General features: G+C 42.3%; 1 protein-coding gene across 2 annotated transcripts in view; it reads left to right on the top strand.

Annotated features, from left to right (window-relative positions):
* Positions 1-3,256: 3,256 nt before the first annotated feature.
* CDK18 (cyclin dependent kinase 18) overlaps positions 3,257-17,116 on the top strand; it is a 476,627-nt gene continuing 462,767 nt past the window's right edge. For both annotated transcript variants that reach the window (XM_073615801.1, XM_073615800.1), the window contains exon 1: positions 3,257-3,492. The gene's annotated coding sequence lies outside the window, so the exon portion shown is untranslated. The remainder of the gene's footprint in view (positions 3,493-17,116) is intronic.

The raw sequence follows: 17,116 nt of genomic DNA, 5'->3' as shown, positions 1-17,116 counted from the left end.
TTATTCATCCAAACTGCATCACTTGTATGTACATATATATTTTTTTTGATTTGTCCCTTATTACATTGAGTTACCCAGTCTGTTAGTGCATATGTGCACGATCACTCAGTACACAGCAAATTGTGCAAGGTCTACATAAAAAAAAAAAAAAAAAAAAATTTTTCTCTTTATACATTTTTTTTTTCACATTCACAACTATTTGCATAGTGTATTTATTATTTGGTTTTATTATTTGGTTTTATTATAGTTTATCAATTTTCTACTTGGTAAGTTGCCAGGATTTTGTTTATATATTAATACAATATTGCCCCCTTTGTCTGACTGTTTTATAACCAGATCAGGGCAATTGCATAATTTGGTAAGAGATTGTAATTAGTCAGGCCGTAGATTTGTAGGCATAGGATCTAGTGTGAGATGCCTCAACTCTCCCACAGTGGCTGTCAAAAAGGCCCAAATATGGGGGTTGCTCGTAAGATCCGGGAACTTCTTAGACTTGGGTTTAAATTTTTTACTCGGTTTAGGTAATGAAGAAGTAGAAGTGTATGTGGTATCAGTAGTGGATGTTGAGGACTCAGACCACTCATTCTCCTCTAACAGGAGAATCAGATCTCTGAAGGCCCTGAATTCATCCATGGTGAAATGTTTGATACTTTCAGAGAGTTCTTTTTTGCGTTTAGAGCGTATGTGTTGATCATCAAAAAGGAATTTGTAAGGTAATTTTCTACAAAAGAGAGGTGTAGGACAAAAGCTCAATCCGAATCTCAAGAGATCATAATCTGCTTGGGAAAAGGAATAGGGGGTAAGATTGATAATATCTAATCCCCCCCCCCCTTCCTGTGCTTGTCTCCTGATCAGGATCGTTGTGTGTGTATGGAGGATTGGTGTGTGCTGTGCTGCCTACATGCAGAGCGTGGACTGGACATACTGCTGCTCCTCATCCCTTGTCTATCTAAACCAGAGATATGCAATTAGCGGACCTCCAGCTGTTGCAAAACTACAAGTCCCATCATGCCTCTGTCTCTGGGTGTCATGCTTGTGGCTGTCAGAGTCTTGCTATGCCTCATGGAACTTGTAGTTCTGCAACAGCTGGAGGTCCGCTAATTACATATCCCTGATCTAAACCATCAGTGAGAAATGCTGCCGCTGTTGGAAAGCCATAGAAAGAGGTGAGTGCTGCATCTTTGCCCTTCTCACCTGAACAGGCTGCTATTGTCATACAATCCCTGCTCTGCTGAAAGATTGTAAAAATGTCATTCAGTTACAAACAGTAAGTTTCCTGCCTGAGCCTGCCTTAAATGAGAACCAGCACCCCTAAAAGCAGCTCACTTACCTCATTCAGCCTAAAGCCCCCTTCAGTGTCCCCTCTCCCTCTGCAGAGCACAAATGCCCCCCTTCTCCCTCAACAGGGTATCAGTGCCCCCCCCCCCACTCTGCAGAGTGCCAGTGCCCCACCTCTCCATCATGCAGAGCATTAGTACTCCCCCTTCACAGAGTGCCAGTGCCCCCCTTTCTCTTTTTTTTCACAGACGACTGCATTGCAATGGTGATCAGTGTATGGTGGATGCAATGCCATGTCCCTGCAGACTCTCCCCCCAGCCCTCTGTCTTTACCTCTGTACAGGCTTTCAGTTGGAGAGCTGGAGGAAGTGTCAGTGGACTATGAATATGGTGATGTTGCCACACTTGTATTCCATTGCGATCTACAAGTCCATCTGCCATGGTGTGACATGGAACTTGTAGTTGATTCATTCATAGATCTCTGTGAATGAATGAATCAACTGTACAGTCAGAGACTGGCATTGCGCCAATTTCAAATTTGACACCTGCTGCGAGGAGGAAGAACCCAGCATGCTGTCAGGGGATGCAGGGGCACTTTAGATATGGGACGGTTGGTTAGCTACATTTTACACACAAAATAGGGGTGTAACATGTTGCTAAAGATGGGAGTATTTTGTGGGTACAAAGGCTGCAGAATGTGTGTGCAGTGTGTACTGCTTGTAGTCTTATACTATATTTAACAATGTACCTTTACGCAATGTCCAATATCCAGTGCAGTTTAGCCACACCCACTCCTCACTGCAGTGCACTAAGCACGCTGCATCTTTTTGCCTTTCAGGCTGTCCCTCATTGGTAATGTCAAATGTTGAGAGGTATTCCTTTGGGATGAATTAGAGCAGATACTGTGAGCCAGGCCTCCTCGTCCAGCATCAGTGCCTGACCTCACAAACATTCCCATAGACACACTCCTAAACCTTGAGGACAGCCTTCCCAGAAGAGTTGAAGCTGTTATAGCTGCAAAGGGTGGGCCGATGCAATATTGAACCCTATGGACTAAGACTGGGATGCCATTAAAGTTCATGTTCATGTAAAGGCAGGTGTCCCAATACTTTTGGCAATATAGTGTGTGTATATGTATGTGTGTGTATGTGTATATATATATATATATATATATATATATATATATATATATATATATATATATATATGTGTGTGTGTATACCAAAGTGCTATAGTATGATTATCAAATGTGCCAATAAAAAGTATAAATAAAACAAATTCTCATCACATACACATCATTCATAACACTATCTGGAAATAAAGTGCAAAAGAGCCAATCAATGTGAAAAAATGGAAATGGTGCAACTTCAAAAAACTGGTGCAACAGTCCACACATGTGAAGAGGTCCACCAAACAATAAATGTACTTTACATTATTTTATGTTAGCGCAGGGGGTTGTTGCATAGATAGGGTCTTTTTTTTTTTTTTTTTTTTTTTAGTGCTGGTAATGTGTGTATGTGTGTGTGTATATATATGTGTGTATATACCCACCGTATATATATATATATATATATATATATATATATATATATATATGTGTGTGTGTATATATATAGATATATATATATATCTATATCTATCTATCTATCTATCTATCTATCTATCTATCTATATATATATAGATATATATATATATATGTGTGTATGTATATATATATATATATATATGTGTGTGGTTATTTCATATAAGGTCTAAAGTTATTTAGCGCATATATATATATATATATATATATATATATATATATATATATATATATATATATATATATATATTTCAAATTGAATACATAGTTTTATAAAAATCAAGAATTCCATTGTTTAGCTCTCTAGGTCCTCTACTTTCAGAAAACCCACCGTTTCTGGGGCTGTCGGGGATAGTATGTGCAATTCATGATGCAAATGAAGATTTGGTCCAGCAGCGAAAGGGTTATGAGGGCGGAGCCAAGGCGACACATCAAGGGCTTGGAAAGCAGAAGGCAGAAGGCTGGATTCCTGGCTCCCAGTCACAGGGCAGCTGCTGGCTGTGTCTAAGTGAGGCGCTGGGCAAAGGTGGACAGGGAGGGGGCACGTACCCACCGTGAGACACAGGGGGCCACAGATCCTCTGCACAGCCGCTGGCAGCCCCCCCTCTCCGTGCTGTGTACACAGAGAAGAGGTAAGCTGGAATGCTTTTTAAAGGGACAGCACTGAGGTACCCAATTCTTATTGATTTTGTGTGCGTGCCATTCTGAGGAATAGTTTGCTATCTGTACACAGTCTGTACACAGGTACATTGGTCTGGATGACCCCAGCATGAGATTCAGAAAAGAAGAATCCTGCCAATGTAGAATCGGTGTGTTTACCTATGGCATGCTTGATTCTTTTTTGCTCCCCCCTTTCTAGTGTCCACAGGTTGAAATTTGGACCATGTGATTGGCTCCCACTAAAAATGGAAAGTTGGCGTTCGTTTTTGTATGTGCGCTATTAGAAAATGGTACTTGGAGGAATGCAGTCAGAAAGGCTGATGACATTGGTTACCTATACCCCAACAGCTGTATTTCTGTGAAACATTCATATATGTGTCATCATTCATTTTTAACTGCAACAGGGGATTTTAATGGTTTGTTTATTATTTTGCAGTAGCTGAAGATGAGCCATGAGAATGTGTTTTATGCGTAAACACGTTTTTTTGTTTTATTTTATGTTATAAAATGGGCAGCATATTATTTGTAAACAGCCAAATTTACACTGTCAAGAATGGGACTGTCGCCTAGGTTCACATATGTGCGGGTTGGGAATGCGCACTCTTTAGTAGACATGCGGGGGCTCTGTTAATTCTTTGGCGGGTGCACCATGTGGTTCCATGTGGCATGTTTTTAAAGTGACATTTAAAAGTTAATTTTATTTTTTATTGCAAACATGTCATGCTCACCTGCTCTGTGCAGTTGTTTTGCACAGAGCAGCCCTGATCCTTCCCCATTCGGGTCCACCGCTGGCGCCCTGGCTCCTCCTCTTCAGCCAGTACTCCCAATAGCAAGTCACTTGCTCTGTGGGCACTGGTGCATGCTCGCTCCTTGAGCCTTTAAAACCACTTTAAGGAAGGGTCGGGGGTTTCTTTCCCCATGTTTCTCATGGGTACAGCAACCTATTCAAATGAATGGGCTGCTGTACCCACTATGTGACCACACAAACGTGCACGCATGACCGGCACATATGTGAAACTGCTCTTGGTACTGTTTACACTTGCGATGCAGTGTGTGGTATTATATGCGTTCCTGCAGCATAAAAATGAAATTTTTATGAAATGAAAATGTGCCAGGTGCACTGCAGTGCCAATCATTTTTAAGGGATTGTTCACGCTAGAATGCGTTGCATGCAGGTTTCTGGCACCGCATTCAGAAGGCATTGCCATCGCTATCTGAAGTGGGTATCAGTGCAAAGTTAATGACGCCACAAACTCAGGTCGCAAGCGCAGTGCATTTGCCCAAACCGAATCGCATGGTACAAATTCAGCTGCAGTGCATTTCCAATAGTTATCAATGAGCTGAAACTGCACAGAAGTGCATGTGGATTTCACAGGAGCACACAGTGTGGTCCTGTGTGATTCTTATGAAGTTTTTAGTGTGAATGGGCCATAATAGCACCCAAAATGTACCAGCCATCTGTACTTCAAGGTAACTTATTGCAGTGCGTTGTAGTGTGATGCAGGTTCAGTAACAGGAGCCCATGCTTCTTTTATGAGATTGTTGCACATTGGGTAGCCCAGTTGAAATTAATGGGCTGCCCTAAAAGCAACGCACCTAAACGCACAAGCACACCTGTACAGGCGTGAACAGAATGTAAATGCACAACCACACCTGCATAGGCATGAACAGAGCCTAACATACAGCCAGCTCAGGCTACTGAATATAAACCATGCATATGAATGAGAGGCTGGACACCACTTATCTACTATAGTGAGGCGTGTCCCTTCTATAGATCATACCCGTAGGTGTGCACCCCAAAGCTCAAACATACAGTACACCTCTCACATTTTTGTAAATATTTTATTATATCTTTTCATGTGACAACACTGAAGAAATTACACTTTGCTATAATGTAAAGTACAGCTTGTAAAACAGTGTAAATTTGCTGTCCCCTCAAGATAACTCAACACACAGCCATTGATGTCTAAACCGCTGGCAACAAAAGTGAGTACACCCCTAAGTAAAAATATCCAAATTGGGCCCAAAGTGTCAATATTTTGTGTGGCCACCAATATTTTCCAGCATTCCCTTAACCATCTTGGGCATGAAGTTCACAAGAGCTTCACAGGTTGCCCCTGGAGTCCTCTTCCACTCCTTCATGAAGACATCACGGAGCTGGTGGATGTTAGAGACCTTGCGCTCTTCCACCTTCTGTTTGAAAATGCCCCACAGATGCTCAATAGGGTTTAGGTCTGGTGACATGCTTGGCCAGTCCATCACATTTACCCTCAGCTTCTTTAGCAAGGCAGTGGTCATCTTAGAGGTGTGTTTGGGGTCGTTATCATGTTGAAATACTGCCCTGTGGCCCATTTTCTTAAGGGAGGGGTGGCACAGTGGTATAGTCGATAGCACTTTCACCTAGCAGTAAGAAGGGTCGCTGGTTCGAATCCCAACCACGACACTACCTGCCTGGAGTTTGCATGTTCTCCCTGTGCCTGCGTGGGTTTCCTCCGGGTACTCCGGTTTCCTCCCACACTCCAAAGACATGCTGGTAGGTTAATTGGATCCTGTCTAATTTGTCCCTAATATGTATGAATGTGAGTTAGGGACCTTAGATTGTAAGCTCCTTGAGGGTAGGGACTGATGTGAATGTACAATGTATATGTAAAGTGCTGTGTAAATTGATGGTGCTATATAAGTAACTGAAACTAATAAAATAAAATAATAAATCATGTTCTGCTTCAGTATGTCACAGTACATGTTGGCATTCATGGTTCCCCAATGAACTGTAGCTACCCAGTGCCGGCAGCACTCATGCAGCCCCAGACCATGACACTCCCACCACCATGCTTGACTGTAGGCAAGACACACTTGTCTTTGTACTCCTCACCTTGTTGCTGCCACGCATGCTTGACCCCATCTGAACCACATACGTTTATCTTGGTCTCATCAGACTACAGGACATGATCTGTAATCCACGTCCTTAGTCTGCTTGTCTTCAGCAAACTGTTTGCAGCTTTCTTGTGCATCATCTTTAGAAGAGGCTTCCTTCTGGGACAACAGCTATGCAGATCAATTTGAAGCAGTGTGCGGCCTATAGTCTGAGCACTGACAGGCTGACCCCCCCACCCCTTCAACCTCTGCAGCAATGCTGACAGCACTCATACATCTATTTCCCAAAGACAACCTCTAGATATGACGTTGAGCACGTGCACTCAACTTCTTTGGTCGACTATGGCGAGGCCTGTTCTGAGTGGAATCTGTCCTGTTAAACCACTGTATGGTCTTGGCCACCGTGCTGCAGCTCAGTTTCAGGGTCTTGGCAATATTCTTATAGCCTAGGCCAGTAGTGGCGAACCTTGGCACCCCAGATGTTTTAGAACTACATTTCCCATGATGCTCATGCACTCTGCAGTGTAGTTGAGCATCATGGAAAATGTAGTTCCAAAACATCTGGGGTGCCAAGGTTTGCCATCACTGCCCTAGGCCATCTTTATGTAGAGCAACAATTTTTATTTTCAGATCCTCAGAGAGTTCTTTGCCATGAGGTGCCATGTTGAACTTCCAGTGACCAGTATGAGAGTGATAACACAAAATTTAACACACCTGCTCCCCATTCACACCTGAGACCTTGTAACACTAACGAGTCTCATGACTCAGGGGAGGGAAAATGGCTAATTGGGCCCAATTTGGACATTTTCACTTAGGGGTGTAGTCACTTTTGTTGCCAGCGGTTTAGACATTAATGGCTGTGTGCTGAGTTATTTTGAGGGGACAGCAAATTTACACTGTTATACAAGCTGTACACTCACTACTTTACATTGTAACAAAGTGTAATTTCTTCAGCGTTGTCACATGAAAAGGTATAATAAAATATTTACAAAAATGTGAGGGGTGTACTCACTTTTGTGAGATACTGCATGCATGTGTACATATACTGACGGTGTCAGTAGAGCAGTGGATGGTGTAATAAAGGCAGAGATTGGTGTCAGTAGTGCAGCGAACAGTGTCAGTGGCTTTTATTTTTATTAATTTTTACTATTCATTTTTTTTAAATTTTTTTTTTTACAATTCTTTTAGCAGAAAAAAAATTTGCTGAAATAAACAGGGGGAATATCCACTACACGGGGTGATTAGGGTGTGCCCAGGGCCCAGGCACACCTGGCACACCCTGTGCACACGCTTATGATCATACCTATCACATCAATTTAGTTTAAAGTGGGGGTCCACCTATCTATCGTTTTTTTTTTTTTTTTTTTTTTGAGTTCATTCACAAACTTTTCTTCTCAGCATTACATACTCACATATTGTGTGTAATATGTCCACCTGTGCAGGCAGTTTCCATCTTCATTGTGGGCTTTTGAAGCCCACAAGCATTTATTTCCTGGATGCGGTGAATGCTGTGCTCCCAGCATTCACCGCTCGTTCCCGCACATGCTCAGTGGCATCCTAGGAAGCCTGAGACTAGCTCCCAGGAGACTGTGCGGAGTCTGGGAGAGGCTAGAAACACGCCTACTCCCACGGGAGGAGAACCAGGAAGTGCAAAGAAGAATAGAAAAATAAAAGGTAATTACGGCGATTTAAATTTTTTTAAATGGCATGTCAGCATCTAGGCAAGGAAGAAAATACATACAGATATTGTTCAAAATTTGGGTGGAACCCCGCTTTAAGTATTTTTTTACTTCTATTGTATTCATTTGAAAAAGAATGGGCTGCAGCCTTTCAAAAATGTGTGCTGTCTGTACAATGCATCAGACACCACTGAGTAGATTTACTAAAACTGGAGAGTGTAAATTCTGGTGCAGCCCTGCATAGAAAGCAATTAGCTTCCAGGTTTTATTGTCAAAGCTTATTTGCACAAACTGACAGAGTTAGAAGCTGATTGGCTACCATGCACAGCTGCACAAGATTTTGAGTGCACCAGTTTTAATAAATCTCCCTCAATGCATTGTGCTGTGTTGCAGTGCTCATGTGTTTTGAAGGTGCATTGGGATGGCACGTGATATAACATAATGTTGCCATGCATTATTACAACGCAAGTGGTGTGAGTGGGCCCCAAGGTTGCTTTCAGATAGGAGCTATCAGCATTGCAGCTGACAGCTTTTCACAGTGTTTCTGAGCGTGAGCTTCATGGCCGCATGTGACAGGACTGCTGCCAGTGAAGTTCATTCACATTACAAGAAATATTACAGAAAGCTCTGCTAAGTCACGGCATGAAGCATTTTTGGGGGGTGATCCATCAACCTATTTATGACAGCCTGCTGGTGGATTACACTGCAATAAATGGAACTGCATATGTTAAAGTTGAATGCTGCATGGCTTAAAGAGGAACTTCACCCAGGCGTGTGAAAATAAAAAGTCAGCAGCTACAAGTCACTGCAGATTTTTAGGAAGTGAATACTTACCAGACCTAGCATAGCACTGGACTTCTATCTTCCCTGCAGCCAGTTCTTCTCAGGGCTTCACATCTTCGGTGCCTCCATCTTGGCTTCGGGATGTGGCTGTCTTTTTCTCATGACTAACTGCGCATGTGCTAGATTGAGGGGCACTAGGAGATTGGTCATGTAGCTTCCTGGGATTTGTGATGTTATCCCAGAGGGTTGCAGGTAAGGGGGTGGGCTGAGACAAGATCATCCTAGGCCTAAGTGAGAATTTAGGAAGTGGCACCAGAGATAGTTGATCCAGGGAATATCCGATTGCCTCCTGGGGGATCAGGAAGGAATGTCTTTTTTTTCCCCACTGGAGCATATTAGCCCATGCATCATTGGGATTTTTTTGCCTTCATTTTCCTTCATAGTTGTTAACCTAACTGCTCATCTTATTGTGGGTCTTGTTACAACAGGATTCATAAAATGATTGCAGAAAAAAAGTATAAAAGAAAACCTATAGAAGATATACTTAGGGGTGTATTGATAAACATTTGCATAGCAATTCACTTAGTGAAAATGCAACTGATTTAATTCTGTGTGGGTGGGGTAAAATAACATTATTAAAATAACATTATTAGGCTATTTCCTGTTCCAGTCAAATGTTTTTCACAATATTTTTATTGAATATAAACAAACTCACAAAATAGTGAACAGACGCCAAAGCCATACACAGTAATTTGAGGAGAATAATATACATACCACAGACAAGTAGGTCTCTTAAATGGTGTAGCTAGTAGCTTCAAACAAAGACAAAAGGTACAGTCAAATGTTTTTCATTGATTTAAAATGGTAAATATTGCATTTGGCCATTAGATGGTGCCAAAATTCTGTGACACTTATCGCCATCCAGTGGCCAAATGCTATCTTTTCCATTTTAAATAAAAAAAATAAAAAATACTGACCCTCACAGTAAATAGCCTAATAAGATTATTTTTTACTCCATTCGCACAGAATGAATGTACATGCATTTTCACTTGGTGAATTGCTGTGCAGATTTTTTAATAAATATATCCTATAGTAACCTTTCAATGTAATTTATCATTTTCTTACATGTACTTGAAGATTTGTGGCTATAGCCAACAACTCTGCATTTGCTGTAGTTTTCAAGAATCAGCAGCGCTACATTGTTATTACATGTAATGAGGCAGAGCCTCTTTTCTAATCACATAGCAGCTGTCCTTATTTGTAACCATAAGTAATCTGTGTAAATGGCAAGGTTAATTTGTGCTTAGTATGAAGTAGTGGAAAAATGGTTTTGGCAATTGCTTGGAGATCTGTAAAAGTGACTGCTGCCCTAGAAATAAGGATCACTAGTCTACTGTTTGTATGTACAGGAGAAGATTGTTCAACAATCACAGCAGTTTTAGAAGGAGTCTGGTAGAAGTAATACTCTGGAAAATGCAGCATTCAAACTTCCAGCACCATTTGTGACCTTTAGTCTAGAAAAGGAAAATGTTAATTTGCTGATAAAATCTGTTTCCCAATGAAACAGAATTTACTTCCTTGTTTATGTTCTCATTTTTCATAAATAACTAGTCACTGTCTGAGAGAACATATGCTTAAAGTGGATGTAAACCCAATGTCATCCTTTCTAAACTACTGCCATAGGGGTTATCTATAAGGATATACATGCCTCCTGCATGTATCTTTTACCTGTCAAATGTCTCCCCTCTGTCTGTTATGAGACCCGAAAAACTGTATATTCTGTGGGTGGGTCTGTTGCCTGGAGCTCGGTGGGTGGAGTCATGATGTCAGACTCCCCGCCCACTTCTACACTCCCCTTGTCAATATGCATTTTCTCTGTGTATTTCTAACACTAAACTTCTGCTGAACTTCTGCTATGATCTCTAACATCCAGTGAAAAGACAGGAAAGTAACCACATGACTTCAGCATGCCAAATCATGCTGAGGTGTGGAACAGCCAATCCTTGCAGAGCTGCTGAAGAAAGAAGTGGGGGAGGGAATTAAAAATACTGCCTGTGTCTTAGGCTGTCACTCACAGCAAGGGGGAGGATTTGACAAAGTTTTTCTCAGTTTGTTAAGATTTTTCTCACTGAACAATAAAAGAGGATTGCTCAGAGATGGATTAACTCTTTGTGGCAAGACTGAGCTCAAATGATAGGAAATCGTATACTCTACAGTATGATAAAAAAAAAAAAAATTTCGGGTTTACATCCACTTTAAAGCTGAAAATAGGGAAATTGGGATTATGACGGTGCCCAACATTTTTTATATATATTTACATATATATAATATATATATATATATATATATATATATATATATATATATATATATATATATATATATATATATATATATATATATATATATACAGATTTGTTTAAAATGTATTATATTACAAGACAAATATAACAAAACAATCATAGGTGCTTAAAAAAACAGGGTAACATATAGTAACTAATACTGGCCAGAGTATCCATATGCCTGTAATAGTGACTGGTAGCGAATCCCTACATGCTTCGCCAAACATTGGCTTCTTCAGGGTAATGTGTAATTATCAGTGTGAGACAATGGCTCTAATAACAATGGATACAAAAACAACATTTCAGTAATTGGGAACAGATTAGAACGTGTTTTACAAAGCATGCAAAATAACAAACGCATATACCAAACTGATTGTGTGGCATGGCTCGTGATATCACCCACCACCCCGCCGATCTAAGGGTACCCCCATGGGTAGGGCATGCTCCAAAGGAATCCAGCAACCATGGGAAGGGCGCCGTATTCATTGATCCCTTCTCTGGCCCACCCTCCATCACTGGGCTGCCCTATCCCGCTTACTGGGTGGGTCGTCTGCTGAGGTTAACTCCTCATGCCTCTGCATGCATGTCCATCGGTGCAATGTTGCGCTGCTCGTCTTTTGACGCGACGCTTCACGTGGTACACTAGACTTACCGCCCTGTACCCTGGGAGATGTAGGTGAACGGAGGACTCACTGGCGCATGCGCATTGGCCTCTTTACATCTGCATTCGGTCGGTAATGGCAGATGTCGAGCATGTGGGAGGTATATAAGGCCGGCACATCCAGCTTTCCATCTGCTGGATCCCAGGAACGCCTATGCTACTACTCTGTGAATTTCAGGTATATTTTTTCCAACATATTTATTTTTAATGGCTTTATTTTGATTGGCATAGCATTATTTGACTCAAACTATTTTTGTACTACCACGTTAAGGTCTCGTTCTGACATCTGATACGCTGAGCAATTTTTGAGAGTTGCCTTACCCTGCTCTATGCGGCTATACAGTGTGATTTGTTAGTTTCCTGGGTTGCAACTATACCGGCGCACCTACTCACACACCTGACACTATAGGAGAGTGATATGGAATACCCTACTTTACCTGAATTCCATTTCTTTGATTGATAGTACTATTTGCATCCCTGTCCCTATTATCAATTTATTTTTATATTTATTTTTATTCCACTTTTTTAATTTTACTTTTATTTTTTATTTATTTTCCACACACATGTCCCAATTAAGACATATGTTCTTTTTGCAACATGTGTCCCACTCTTATCCTTTAATTACTTCATTAACTGCTATGCCATCATTCCCATATATTAATTAATTAAAGTCATAGTTTTTCCTTTGACTTACTTTATACTTTTCCCTCCCCTGCAGAGGGCCTCTTGGTCATGTTAAGAACCGTAGCCTTTCTCAATTGAGAGTCTCTGGCGCAACTGTACCCGTGTCTCTTTCTAACCAAGTTTTTGTAAGTATTGAGGCTATGTTAGGCCATCATATAGGACCATACTATTTCCTTAATCTTAAACTACCTCCCTCCTTATATTTTTTCTCCATTTATATTTAGCCTGGTCCTTATCTGTCCCCTGTTGACACTTGAATACGGCACCCTTCCCATTGTTGCTGGATTCCTTTGGTGCGTGCCCTGCCCGTGGGGGCACTCTTAGGTAGGCGGGGAATGTGGTGGGTGATATCACGAACCATGCCACACAATCAGTTTGGTATATGCGTTTATTTTGCATGCTTTGTAAATCAAGTACTAATCTGTTGCCAATTACTGAAATGTTTTTGTATCCATTGTTATTAGAGCCGTTTCTCACACTGGTAATTACACAATTCCCTGAAGAAGCCAATGTTTGGCGAAACATGTAGGGATTCGCTACCAGTCACTACTACAGGCATATGGATACTCTGGCCAGTATTAGTTACTATATGTTACTCTGTTATTTTAAGCACCTATGATTGTTTTGTTATATTTGTCAATTTGTCTTGTAATAAAATATTATACATTTTAAACAAATCTGTTATATATATAATGTTGGGCTCCGTCATAATCCCAATTTCCAATTTCCCTATTTTCTACTATTACCTGGGATGAGGTGCCGCATCTGTTGAGGTCACCTACACCTTATCACATATGCTTAAAGCGTAAGGCTTGGTTCACATGTATGCAATGCAGCACATCGTATGTGATCCGCACAGGAATCACACCTGTGCAAATCACATGCGATGCCTGTGTGGTGTAATTTAAGCCATTCATTTGTATGTCTCAAATCGCACTGCGTCTGCACAAAAAAGGTGCAGAACCATTTTTTTTCCCCACCCTGGAATCGGATTGCATAGTTATAAATTGAGTTGCAGTTCAGTGTGTAAAATAAGTATTTAATCCCAAGCAAAACATGACTTAGTACTTGGTGGAGAAACTCTTGTTGGCAAGCACAGAGGTAAGACGTTTCTTGTAGTTGGTTACCAGGTTTGTACACATCTCAGGAGGGATTTTGGTCCACTCTTATTTACAGATCTTTTCTAAATCCTTAAGGTTTCTTGGCTGTCGCTTGGCTACTCGAAGTTTCAGCTCCCTCCATAAATTTTCTCTAGGATTAAGGTCTGGAGACTAGGGCACTCCATGACCCTAAAGCGGAGTTCCACCCAAAAGTGGATCTTCCAGTTTAAGCACTCCTCGCCCCCTGACATGCCACAATTGTCAATAAAACTTCACTTTTTTTGTTGGGGGGGGGGGTGTACCTTCTTTTTAGTGGGACTTCCTGTCCCACTTCCTCCTTCCTCTTCCTGGCCGCCTTGGCGACTCTTCCTCTCACCCTAGGCAGCCCCTCCCTGCCAGTGATCTTCTGGGACATGTCACAGGTCCCAGAAGATTGCCTGGCCCATAGCAGAGCGTATCGCAACTTGCGCATGTGCATTGTGCTCCCGGCCGTTAAGCGTAAGCTGTCACGGCTGGGTGCCCACAGCTATGACGGCACTGCAGAGAGGAGCGAAGCTCCGGGCAGCCGCGTTGCTAGATCGTGGGACAGATAAGTTTCTGTTTATTAAAAGTCAGCAGCTATTCTTTTTGTAGCTGCTGACTTTTAATAAACTAAAGAAGGAGTGGAACTCTGCTTTAATGTGCTTCTTCTTGAGCCACTCCTTTGTTGCCTTGGCAGTATGTTTTGGGTCATTGTCATGCTGGAAGACCCATCTCATCCAAGATTTTACAATACATGGCCCTGTCCATTGGCCCCTCAATGGGGCAAAATTGGCCTGTACCTTTAGCAGAGAAACGGCCAGAAAGCATAATGTTTCCACCTCCGGGCTTGACTGTAATGATGGTGTTCTTTGGGTCAAAGTCAGCATTTTTCCTCCTCCAAACATGGCAAGTCACGTCAAAGAGCTCAATTTTGGTCTCATCTGACCACAGCACTTTCTCCCAATCCTTCTCTGAATCATTTAGATGTCCATTACAAACTTCAGATGGGCCTGTACATGTGCCTTCTTGAGGAGGGGGACCTTGCACCGTAGGGTTTCAATTCATGGCGACATATTGTTTTACCAATGGTTTGTTTGGTGACTGTGGTCCCATCTGCGTTGAGATCATTCACAAGCTCCTCCTGTGTAGTTCTGGGCTAATCCCTCACTTTTCTCATGATTATCCTTACCCCATGAGGCGAAATCTTGCATGGAGCTCCAGACCGAGGGCCATTGATGGTTATTTTGTATTCCTTCTATTTGGGAATAATCGCTCCAACAGTTGTCTCCTTCTCACCAAGCTTCTTGCTGATGGTCTTGTAAAAACAAACTGAAACTGACAGGGGTTCTTACAATGGTCAGCTTTTATTCATTTTTGTATAACATTGTATCCCAAGAAAAGAAAAAAATCTTTCTGTAACTGCTTAAAAGTGTTAGCTAGAGTTAAAGTGTAACTAAAGACAAACCTTTTTTTTTTTTTTTTTCATTTTTGATTGAGTAAGGGAGTGTTAAAACCCCCTGTCAAGTTTGCTATCTGTGTCCATTTGGGGAGATTTCCCTTCACTGCCTGTCCCATAGCCAAAAACAGGATCCCGACGTGTCATGAGAACTAGTGTCGCTATTGGAAGATTTGCCCTCTATTAGTGTTCTGGTGTCAACCTAAAATTTGTGATTTTCTTTTGCTTTCCCTTTGGATAATAACGGTAAACAGGACAAATAGAGAGGGTGAATTTCCCTAAAGCAGGCACAGACAGCAGTAAAAACCTACTAAAAATAAAAGAAAGGTATGGCGCTACTCAATCAAAACCATAAATCATATATCCTAATAAAAAACATGAGTTAAAGGAGTTGTAAAGACAGAAGGTTTTTTATCTTAATGCATTCTATGCATTAAGATAAAAAACCTTCTGTATGTAGCAGCCCCCCCAGCAACCCCAATTACCTACCTGAGCTCCTTCTCTTTCCAGCAATGTCCACGATCCCCTCTGCCATCCAGTACACTCCTCCTGATTGGCTGAGACAGAGCAGTGGTGCTATTGGCTCCCGTTGCTGTCAAAGTCAGTCAGCCAATCAGCAGAGAGAGGGGGCAGAACAGGTCAGAGCTCCGTGTCTGAATGGATACACGGAGTGCTGACTCGGCTTGGGTGACCCACGTAGCAAGCTGCGGGCTGAGGGGCACTCAAAGGAGGGAGGGGCCAGGAGCAGCAAAGAGGAGGATCCGGGCTGCTCTGTGAAAAACCAACTGCACAGAGGAGGTAAGTGCAGCAAGGTCTCTGACCTCCTTCAGTCTAATGAGGACCTCCCAGGGCTAGAGATAGCTGACATCCTTCTGTATATGGTGGGTTATGAGGTATAGTGGGTGCAAGGAGAAAGTTATTGGGCGCCATACACTTCTTGAATGCAAAAGAGATATTTATTTCTCTTACAGTCTTTTATAGGGGAAAAAGGGTTAGGGCCAGGACACCCTTAAGTAGTTGCAAGTTCAATTGGCTAACTCTGAGACTTCAATAGGAAGACAGCCGTACAGGGAAAAGGCCTTCAGCAATAAGCCACATCTGCATGTGCAGGAATGCTGTCTCCTATGGCAACAGTCTTTAACAGTCTTTAACACAAAGCACATCAGTTCTTTCACCTTCACTACAACTTCTCCTTATAGTTCTTCCATACACTGTGCTCCCAGTCTCTCACTAGACTCTCTGATTCATTGACTCTGAATCCCTTGAGCTCCTCTAATCTTCACGGTTGTATCTTCCTCAAGCTTCACCCCCGCTTCCCTGCTGGATCCCTAGGTTGGCACTCCAGATACTTCTCAAGCTTCACCCCACTGGTCTGCGCGGTCCCTGGCTTAACACACAAGGCTGCTCTGCAAGCGTCACCTCCGCTGGCTGGGTCCCTGACTTGATCACCGCCTGAAGTTTCCTGATTCTCCACTGTGCCTGTTCAGTGAGAATGCTGCTCCAGTACTTGCTTCAGTAACTCACTGTGGTCCCTGATAATAACGTGGTTGGTCTCTTAGTGGTGACAGCTTCCCTTCTACCTCTGACCACTGACAGGTTCTCTGGCCGGCAGAACCATCACTTTTGGTTGGACTGCAAGCCGCAATCCCATCCTGCGCTGCTCTCTTGCTTCTGGATAGGCCCTCACACAGCTTAGCAGCCAGACGCCCCCGGGATAGGCCCAATCTCTGGCCTAGCAGCCCAGGGCACACCACACATGTCCACCCAGACAGCCATCCAGGTGGCACAGAACATAGATCACCTGACCTCATCTGAATATATAGGTGCTCCCAGCAGGCCAAGGGATTCAAGAAAACCACTGCCAATTGGCTGAGATACCCCATATACCTATAACTTGACCTGCCCGGCCACCTAGTGGTAGAAGAGAAAAGTGCAACAAGGCCACACATGGAGAAATCAATGGATCTCTAGCAATCGACCAGGGTAACTACTCCTG

This window comes from Aquarana catesbeiana, linkage group LG02, assembly GCF_042186555.1.
Source record: "Aquarana catesbeiana isolate 2022-GZ linkage group LG02, ASM4218655v1, whole genome shotgun sequence".
Classification (NCBI taxonomy): domain Eukaryota; kingdom Metazoa; phylum Chordata; class Amphibia; order Anura; family Ranidae; genus Aquarana; species Aquarana catesbeiana.
Note: the sequence above shows the minus strand (reverse complement) of the source record. Positions and strands in the feature narration are given on the sequence as shown.